This window comes from Crassostrea angulata, unplaced genomic scaffold (assembly GCF_025612915.1).
Source record: "Crassostrea angulata isolate pt1a10 unplaced genomic scaffold, ASM2561291v2 HiC_scaffold_133, whole genome shotgun sequence".
In the NCBI taxonomy this organism is placed as follows: Eukaryota; Metazoa; Mollusca; class Bivalvia; order Ostreida; family Ostreidae; genus Magallana; species Magallana angulata.
The window spans coordinates 54,085-65,245 of record NW_026441688.1 but is presented as its reverse complement, the minus strand read 5'-3'; the positions used below and the strand labels follow the sequence as shown (position 1 = coordinate 65,245).

Here is an 11,161-nt window from a genome sequence, read left to right as displayed (position 1 = left end):
TAAGAGCTCTGCTTCTAACAGGAACTTCCAGCTTTACTTCCGACATTAACGGAAGACCCACTCGTTGCTTTGCAACGAGCTTTGCTCTAGTTTCCTATCATAATCGCCTGTTCTATGTATTGCAGTATTTCTGGTTACCTATAGTAGCACACGCTGAAATTGACATTTGACGTCGGAATATTTTGAGACATTGTAAACAGATACGTTTAACATTACTGAGGTATATAATACAGGAAACTCACAATAACATTAGTTTCTGGAAATATTTTCGTATTGATAGTTTTTTTTGGACAAAATGATATAACTACGGCGATATCATCGGGCGGACTCATAACTGAAAAAGAACTGACAGGCTGGAATGATGATCTCTTTAATTTCTTAAGGTGTCAAATGGTGAAAAAATAACTCGTGAATGTGGGGGGGGGGGAGGGGGTGAATATGGGGGGGGGGGTCCCTTCCCCAAGCATCTGCGAGTACAATACTTATACCGGTAGATAATATGATAGGCCTAATTTGATAATATGACATATCCGACAATATATATTTAAATGAATATGAATATTAAAAAGTTATGACTGTGGGCATAATAAAGTAATTGGAAGTTATTTTTCACTCGGACTATCCGACTATTTAATTACAAATCAGTTTGGACACGAATTGACTGTAATTCTTACAAGGGAAATAATCATGATCACAAGGGGAAGTAACTATAAAATTGCAGGAGCATGTGTTAAGGGGACGCGTGTTTATCGATACCGTAATCGCCACCATACTTATTAAACAATTTCTCTGAGAAATCTTGTGGACAAAAACTGGGGAAAAAATAATAATAAACTAGACTCGTTGCAAAAGCAACAAAAAAGTCTTCCGTTTTGATAAACATGTATAAATTTAACCGTAGACATTGCTTCTCTTACATAGAGAAAATAGTTGATGTGATAATTATTGTGAATGATATATCCAGACGTTACAAACATGTAAAACAACGAGATTGAAAAATAAATAAATTTTTGAAGTACTCTTTGTGGCGACCGGAAGTAATTCCGAACTAAACAAAACAGGTTATACATTTGTACAATCATAAGTTAATCTTTCCTCAAAGTTTGGTTGTTAACATTTCTGCCAAGTCTGAAATCTCTTTGAAACAATATTTTTTGTCTGGAGACGGGAAACGGACGAACGGAAGTGATTAAGAGGCAGTCTACGGTAGAACCATGCAAATGGCTATCAATGGGAGTATATCGAAATTTCATGAGACTTTGCACAAATACTCATGATAACCTAACTTGATTATGATGAGAAGGATTTTGATTTCATTACATCAGTAACCATGGAAACAGATGGCACTTTGGTTTTCCCTTGTTCTATTTATAGAACTTTTAAGAAATCTGACAGTATGCAATTCTTTTTAATTTATTGGAAATATTACACACTGCAATTGAATGAAACTCATTTATTCACATTGTGAAAACCCATAGTAATTCTAAATAATATGAATTTAAATTTCTAAACACAATACACAAAGATATGAGGGCCTTAACTTCATGAAAATACTGAAATTTTACCAAAATTGACCTATTTGCACTAAAACCAGCATAACTGCCCAAGAAACGCATCAATTAATATAATATTTTGTCAACTTAAAGAGTCTTCACTTGTCTTTAATCTGTTTGATGGAATTTGGTTGCAAATGAAATTCAGTGGAAATATCGGGGGGGGGGGGGTGGACATGGTGCACTAACACTTAAAGTAGGTAAAATGCTCTTACATAATTATTTAGATTTTCTCGCCAAATAAAACAACTGAAGAATTAAATAGTCTTAAAATGATTAAAAATTAAACACTCATTATTACTATGGATTGCCCTCAGTCATTGGGGGGGGGGGAGAGAGAGAGAAAGAGGGGGGGGTGCAATTGAAAGGAAACTTGGACCATTAAGGTAGAGCTTGCAATCCAGTACAATTTGAATCTGTTGAGTATTGTATACATGTCATATATCATTTTGTCCAGGAAAAAGAGCTCTATTATTGTAAATGGTTCTAAATAATTTTCCCCTGTCTTATTTGCTTAATTCACTCATGCAATTTTAAGCCTTGTGCTGAAATGTATCTATAATTTGTTATCAAGAATGTGTTTCACCCATAAATAAATTTCTTGGAAAACTTACCGGTATGTGATTACTGAGTATATGTTTTCATTATGAATGTTGTGGGATAATGACAAATATTTACTTTCATAATTTAAAGATTGGTTTCTCAATTTATGAATGGCACTATCCTATTACAAGAGATATTATCCTTAAGGTGGTTTGGGACAATTCCATGTTGTCACATATTGTTTATCGAAATAAACAATAAAATGATGTGTAATTATATATTAAGTAGTTTCTTTCCCGATATTGTCACTTAACAGGGTAGCGCAGTGGGTTAGAGGGTTTACTACGAATCTGCAAGTCATGAGTTCAAATCCTGCTTGGGCTTTTACAATTTTTACCTCTCCAAATATTTTTAAAAGCTATTTTCCAGTTAAATATTGTAATATTTGAAAATTCTAAACCGATGGAAATATTTGAATTATAACATACATTAATCCATAATAATATTGACAGATATCCCATACCACCTTAATTTATATAAGTATCCCCTTTGACATAAAACTGTACAATAACAATGGATTTCATGTTACATGTATTCAAATTTTAATGAGTGTACATATCAAACGATTCCTATTATCATATATTTTTAAGCAAAGTTTACAACATTCGCATATTGATAAGATGATATTTGAGAAAAACACAACAAATAACAATCTTTTAACTTAATATATAACCTGTTTAATATTCATGGATTATTTGGTACAATAATGAACGTTAAAAAGTACATATAACCACCTGATAACAAAAATGCCTACATGTAACACTTGTTTACAAGAAATGCTTGAAATGAGCCTTTGCTTCAAATGGAGCAAAAACAAAGACCAAATTACTCCTGACCAGTTATTAAAATGAAATATGACTAGCAATCTTTACAAAGCTATGCAATAAAATATGCAATAGAGACAAATTTCAACCTTCAATGAAAATATCAGATAGAGAATTTCAATTTCAGAATAAAAAATACAAAATTTGTGAATTGAAATATTCATTATTCAGTTACTTAAGAATAATAGATAGAGATGTTCAATTAATTTAAATTAAGAAAGCTATCATCACCAATTAATACATGTGTCCCTATTAGCCAAATAACAACATCAATAATACATGTAGTGCTATTAGTCAAATAAAATCATCAATTTATACATGTAGCGCTATTGGACAACTATTATCAATTATTATGCCTTCTGTCAGTTTGTCACTATATATTCAATACTCATCTATTTTCGCATAGTATCAAAGGATTTATATAGCGTAAGCATACTATGTCGAAATAGAGCATGGCGAATATTTTCAACGAAAATCTGTCAAGCGCCGACAGCGGGATTCGAACTCACGACGCTAAAATCATTGATTCTGGCATTAAGTCCAACGCGTTACCGCTACGCTAAATTATCTGTTATTATGAACATCGGTAATTAGGTATATAAAACGTAGATATATACGACTGACATCAAGCAATTAAAATTATTCATTTTTCCAAAAAAAACTTCATTATTGACGGTAATTTTAAAGTCAAAGTTTCCTATAAACTTTTGAACAAATTGATTGAACATTTTTCAAAGAAATTCTACATGAGAATCAGAAAAACGCTTTTTTAAATGACGCTTGATAAAGAATGTTCAAGAAAAAAAATTCACTGAGATTTCGTCTGCTAAACATTTCGAGTTTTCTCGGTAAGGCCAAACGTCTCTCTATTTCTTGAAAAGAACATAAACCTTTGTTGACTTTTTATTGTACAACAACTTGTTGATTAAATAAACAATCAAATCAATTGATTACACGTAATTTGAAAAACAACAACAAACGCTTGCTTTTCCGGTGATTATTTTAAGGGACTTGTCAACACTCGAACGTCAGAGCTACTTATAGCAAAGCACGTCAGTATATTTAACAGTCGGCATAATAATAACAATAGTGTTGTGTTGCGCATGTACTATGCCTAAATAGTAGTCAGGGTTTGATACATAGTGCACTCGCCTCCGGCTCGTGCACCATGTATCAAACCCTGACTACTATTTAGGCATAGTACATGCACAACACAACACTATTATATAATTAATACATGTATCACTATTGGCCAAATAACAACATCCATTCATACATGTAGTGCTATTAGTAAAATAAAATCTTTAATTCATACATGTAGCCTTTTTAGACATCTATAATCAATTCATACATGTTACACTATTAGACAACTACATGTGTTAGCATTAATAACCAAACAACATCAATTCACACATGTAGCACTTATCTATCATAAAATCATCAATTCGTACATGTAGTGCTATTAGACAACTATTATCATCATACATGTTGCACTAAAAGCTAAATAACATCATCGATTCATACATGTAGCACTAATAACCAAACAACATCAATTCATACATGAAGCACTATTTGCCAAATAACATCATCAATTTAAACATATAGCAATGTTAGACAACTATGAACATTAATTTATGTATGTACGTTTCATTATTGGCCAAATAACATCACCAATTGATGTAGCGCTGTTAGCCAAATAACCTCATCAATTTATACATGTAGCACCATTAGTCTAAAAACATCATCAATTCAAACATATAGCACAATTAGCTAGCCAAGTAACATCATCTATTCACACAAGTGCTATAAGATAACTTTTATCATCAAATCATTCAAAAAATGCCATTATCTAGCATACATCCTTAATTGATACATGTAGCCCTATTAGCCAAATAACATAATCAATTCATACCTGTAGAGCTATTAGTCCAAACATTATCAATTTATGTACATGTAGTGTTAATAGAGGACTAACATCATAATTCATACATGAAATGCTATTAAAGAACTGACAACATCAATGTTTTTATCAAACTTACATTATCAATTCATTCTTGTAGCACTATTAGACAAACAAAATTATCAATTCATACATGTAGACCTAGTAACCAACATTCATTCATGTAGCACTATTGGCCAAATAACATCATCAATTCAGACAAGTGACGTTATACAAAATTTATCATCAAAACATTAATGAAGTGTTATTATCTAGCTTACATCCTCAATTGATACATCTTTATTACATGTTTGTCTATTAGAGGTCTAACATAATCAATTTATACCTGTAGCACTATTAGACGACTTACATCATTCATACACATATAGTGCTATTAGAGGACTAACATCATCAATTCATGCATGTATCACAATTAACCAAATAATATGATCAAGTGACTGCGATACTTCATTGGAAACTTTAAATTGAAATTCTAGCTGGCAAGAGTTTGAACAATAACTTAACTAAAAAGACAAATTCTGATTTTCTATACATCAATACTAAAAGTATCAACATGTATACATTTACACCAGTGTGACAGTATCAGGAAATTGGATACCATTTCAAGAATAACAGATATCAGAAGTAATCACCCTCACATTCAAAGTGAAAGAGTATTTCCTATACGAAATTATTCTTAACCAAGTGTCAGTTCAGAGACAATACTGGATAATACTTGGCTACGTTCAACGGCAACAAGATCACTGATTACATTTTGAAGATCTTTAATTTACTGATTTCACTCTAATTACTAACACTGATATATATAATTCTAGAAATGTTTAAGCTGAGCATATTAGACTACTATTAGTAACAATATGTACTCTAATATGCTGCAATTTGACAAAATGTGTCATTTTGATGCAATCCATCATTCATAACTGTAAAATGATTGAAATAGTTACAATGTACTTACCAAGTTCTCATCTTTCAATAGCAACTTTTCTGAAATTTTAGTCATATCTTCTGCTGAAATACATGTAAGCTTTCCTCTAAGGCCATATGCTTTATATGCCATCATTCCATCGTTTTGAAAAATGAAATTGTTATGCTGTGATATCTGGAAGGATTTGAGCTGTCCAGAAAGCACTGGTGTTTGGGGTTCAGCTAAGAGATCTACTACTGAGATGCAGGTGTTTCTGATGCCACCATGACTTTCAAGTGCCAACTTCATCTGTTTAGCATTGAGGATGTCATTACCTTCATTCACATAGTTCAGCATGTGAAGTCTGCAAGTTCCAGTCCTAGAGTCACACAGGTCCTTGCCTGATTGAGCTTCACTGAAATTGTACTCCTTTATAGATAATGGCAGCTCATCACGGAATTTCCACAGGTAGGACAGCATTGGCAATGCATGATAGCATCCAGCATTATCTGATCTAATATATGCATCCCTAAGATGTGGATGAAGAGACTTTAATGTCTGGAAAGCATCACCAAAGATCTGACTCACCAAGTGCCAACCCTGCTTTCCTTCTTCAATGAGATGAATCATAGAAATAATGTCAAACTTGTTATTGTTGTCAATGTCATCTGAATGTGGGTGACAGATAACAGCACAAATCATGTGCCAACTAATGCCCTGCTTCCCAAACCACTCACTCTGTGTCTCACGGAAAGTCTGAGGCAAGTACTTCATGGCCCAATCGGCAATTATCAACACCTCATGTGACTTCAAGTTTTGGAGAATGTTCCTTTTACACAAGTCCTGATTAACATTCCTGATTAAATGATCCCTCCAAGCCCAAACTTTCTCTGCTGACACCCCAAAGTCATGTTTAACTTCTTCCCTTTCTTGGATGCTTGGAAAATTTGTACCCTCTATTAAGTCATGAATTTCGGTTCTAACACTGTACATGATATCACAAGACTCACAGGTACCAGTGTGAGCATGCTGGCACTCTTCTTCCGACAATGCATATTGTATACAGTGTTGAGCACAGTCACTTTCAGGTCTGATGTGACTTCTAAACCCACTCTTTAAATGCAGCTTCAAAGTGTCAATCTTCCCTTTAAGTTCAGATATTCTAATCTCTGGAAGTGCAAGATTTGACACAATCCTCTTCAAGGTATCGATGCCCTCTAGACCATCATTAACAAAGTTGTCCAAACCATGAAGAGATTGAAGCTGGGAGGCTGCACATGCCTTGATAATTTTGTAAAGAGTTGCCCTGGATGGAGAAATTAGAGAATTCTCCTTGCAGTAGTTTTCATATGCGGTAATAAGCCGAGAAGCAATCATTGTTCTAATCATTTTTGGAACTTTCACTGTAAGGCCTGAGGATAACTTCAAGTTTTTTGATCCAAAACCAACAACTTGAAGATAACACGGAGCAGAAATGAATTCAATAAAGTGATGAATTTTCTCCTTTGAAAGCCGTAGTCGGGATATTTTTGGTGGAGTTACATACTGTCCAGGTCCATGTGTTGAAGCGTACTTTCTTGCAGCATCAATTTTGTAGATGGTCAATCCTTCAATAAAAGTCTGAAGCTCTGACTTGGTGTACATTCCCACAATTATGGACAAAATCTGTATCTTAGTTGTGTAATCTTCAGCTTTTCGGTAAGCTTCTATAACAGTCTCTGTGAGGGGATCTTTAGGTCTGGGTTCCTGATCTTTAGGTTTTATGCTTTCCAAGACATCCTTCATCAAGAGGGAGCCCTAGGATGGTGCAATGCTTTCACAAACATATTGGAAGGCAGTACGAGCTTGACGTATGTAGTACATTCTCGTTGAATACTGAAGTTGATCAAGATTCATTGATGGCTGTGATTTTAAAGGGGAGTACTTTCCATCTGACATTAATTCCATAGCTTCATTAAAGATTTCACGCTGTGATCTTTCATCTTTGGACCAATCAGACCCCACAGTTTTCTGAGATGACAGAAGATCAAAATCTAAAAATAAATATAACAATGAATATTATATATATACCGGTATATTCCTTCAAATATATTTATTCAAAGTATTACACTAAACCCAGCTGTTGGATACACGCATATATATATATATATATATATATATATATATATATATATATATATATATATATATATATATATATATATATATATATATATATATACACACACACACACACACACACACATTTGAAACATTCAATTCTGTATGAACTTTTTGGTGATGTCACAATGATCATAGCATGCGCTTATCTCTTGTCGCTTGGATAAACATAAAATCTCGATAATTTTAACAGTTCTGAATGATTTGTCTTTTTCAAACGTAAATATAAGTAATATACAGCAATGTTAAAAAGTACACTGGGATATGAAAATGAGGAAAGAGGGTGTGATATAATGGTGGAAGGAAACTTACATTTTTCATCAGAAAAGTCATTTGAATCATCATTTAATTTGTAGAATTTAAAGTACACAATCTTGCGCAAGTTCGTAAATTCAAAAAAGGTTTTTTTTATGTTTTGTTTTTGATTTTTGTTTTTTTCATGACTTAAAGAATACCATAATAACATTGCATGTTTTTCTTCTTTTTTTTTTAACAGTGTAAGTTAACAGTGAATGACTAGGTGCTGTATTTCTTATTTGTTATTTTTCATCCTAATTAATGAAATACAATGTAAGAGTTAAAGCTCCCAAGGCACTCCGAATAAATCGTTTACATAAAATTCATCATGAGTTCACCGTTCACTTTGTGCTTTTGCTTCAATTGCATTTTGCATTCGCTCATTGCGAATTCCATTTAGAGTTCGCTAACTATTCAAGTGGAAACGTATAACGCTTAATGGACTGTAACTGTAGTCATCAGAATCAATCGCTGCACAAAGTTTTATATTTATCAGGCAAAGGGTTCTCAATTGAAAGATAATGAGTGCAAGATTTACTTGCTAATACACTTCTGTATATGAGAAAGCTTGCAGACACAGTGGTTCTTAAAAATTCACAATATTGCTTTCTGGGAATTAATATAATTTTAACTTCATATAATCAGAATATTTTTATCCGAGGGGCACATGTATTTGTCGTACCCGAATCTGTTGTCTGAGAGCATGGTGCACTATCGCTTTTGGTAATTTCTGGAGCATCAATTCTTCTATCCGTGTCTAAAAATAAAATTGAAATCTGTATGTATATATCCAAAATAGCAAATTAAACTTTGTCTTTTCAGTTTGTACAAGTCATACTTCACAAGGACCAATTTGTGATAGGTCTTTGTATTGAAATCTTGAGATTTATATTCAACATGTAATTCATAACTGCACAGCTACACCTGTACATGTTGCATGTGAACATGATACACAATGTTTTTTTTCTAAATGGGTTGGGATCACCCCCCCCCAACCCCTCCCTCCTTCACCAAATAAGAAATATTTTTCAGGTATGTGATATATTATAATATATGAAATAAAATATATAACAGAGCATTATGCACTTGATATCACCTTACCTGATATTTCCATACTGTCTTCAGGCACAAACAGTTGCCTTTCACTCTCTTGGTCCTCTGAAAGAACAAAAAAAATGTATTATTCATTCAAAATGATGATCAGCAACAAAACAGCCACAACACTAGACAATACAAATGATTCTATTAAATTGTAAAATATAAAAAAAAATTCTATGTTATACCTCTTGAGGATGAGAAAAAGATCCATCAGCATCCATTGCTTCAGAATCTGTAGTTCTCTCTAATAAACAGCATATTTCTACAAAAAAGTACATGTAGTATATATAATATAATCTAATATAACAGTATATGTAATCTATATAAATCTTATTTCTGATTTTCATACACAATATCTAATGTACATATACAAATATCAATTGGATATCCCAAGTGTTGATTAGTTGAACTCTATTGACATATATTATGATATAACTAAATACAAAGTGTAGATGATTAGAGATTTTGATCCAAAAGATATTGTTATTATCAGTTATTCTAATGTTGTCCAGCTAAACAAGTTTTCAGCATGAATACAAACTAAGAGCTATCTTAATGATAAAAAAACATTAACCCTTTGAAATACCCATTGATTTTATAAACCTTTTTATGTGTCAATCTGTGTTATTCTCTTAAATACTTCAGTGAGAGAAGCAGGTCTGGCATACCCCCCCCCCCCTTCAATATCTTTGGTATGAAAATATCAGACAACATTTGTTTTTACATGTAGTACTCCTCAACCCCTTTGTATTTATATTTTCTGTTTCATATATAATGTGCAACAAAGTTTTATGAGTTGAATACATCATAATAATTCAGTCAATCAATGTAAGAAACACACCTTTCAACTCCTCCTTCATATCTGCATTATTCTTGAAACAGTGTTTATGCTTCTCGATACATCTATTAATGGTAAAATTCCAAACATTATTCTAATGTATCGATGCATTAATTTCCCTTAAAACATTGGTTCATTTGCTGTTCTTTAACAGAGTTTTTGTTCATTTTCAAAACAATAATTTATCAATGACAACAGATAAGAAAATTGAGATCAAGCATGGGTTTAAAACAGCAGTTATTCATTCCTTGAATAAAAAAAACTGTTTTCAAATATGTGTGATTATTTCAACAAGTAAATTTCAAATTTAAAACACTTTAACACTATAAAAAATGTACTGTGCATATACATCTTTTCCATAGAATGGCATAGATATCTAATCAAATGGGGGAGGGGGGGGGTAGTTTTAAACTGATTAGATATTGACATGATTGATATGTATTGATACATGTAGTAGGTCCTAGCAATATTTACTGGTACACATAATTGGACTGTTATATAAATATTTTTGGTATGTTAAGAAATATGCCATTACCGTTTACGTAAAGGCGAGGGTTTTCTTACCAGAACCAGTGGGAACATGTGTGCTCAGCTTCATCCATATCTCTCGGCTTTGAATGAATGTAATACCCCTCGCGACTGTGCCAGATTGAGATTTGTCATGTAGTGGATGACAGCATGTTCTCCTTTTTCTTTTCCATTGAATCCCAAATTTTTGCCTGTGTTTAGTACATATACGTCCGCTGAACTTTGACAGCCTCAGCCCATGCACACCAGCACGGTTAAGAATTAACAATGGTTCTGGTATGTGTGCAAAATCTGACTCAGAGGTACATTTAAAAAATCTTAAGTGTGCCAAAGTCTCTTTCTTACAGTCTTGAAGTATATAATCTGCTTTCTCTTTACAATTTTCACCAAAACTAC

The 11,161-nt window shown here is 32.8% G+C and overlaps 1 pseudogene; it reads right to left on the bottom strand.

Moving 5' to 3' along the window:
- Positions 1 to 8,942: 8,942 nt before the first annotated feature.
- LOC128169444 (uncharacterized) lies at positions 8,943 to 10,348 on the bottom strand (annotated as a pseudogene).
- Positions 10,349 to 11,161: the final 813 nt, after the last annotated feature.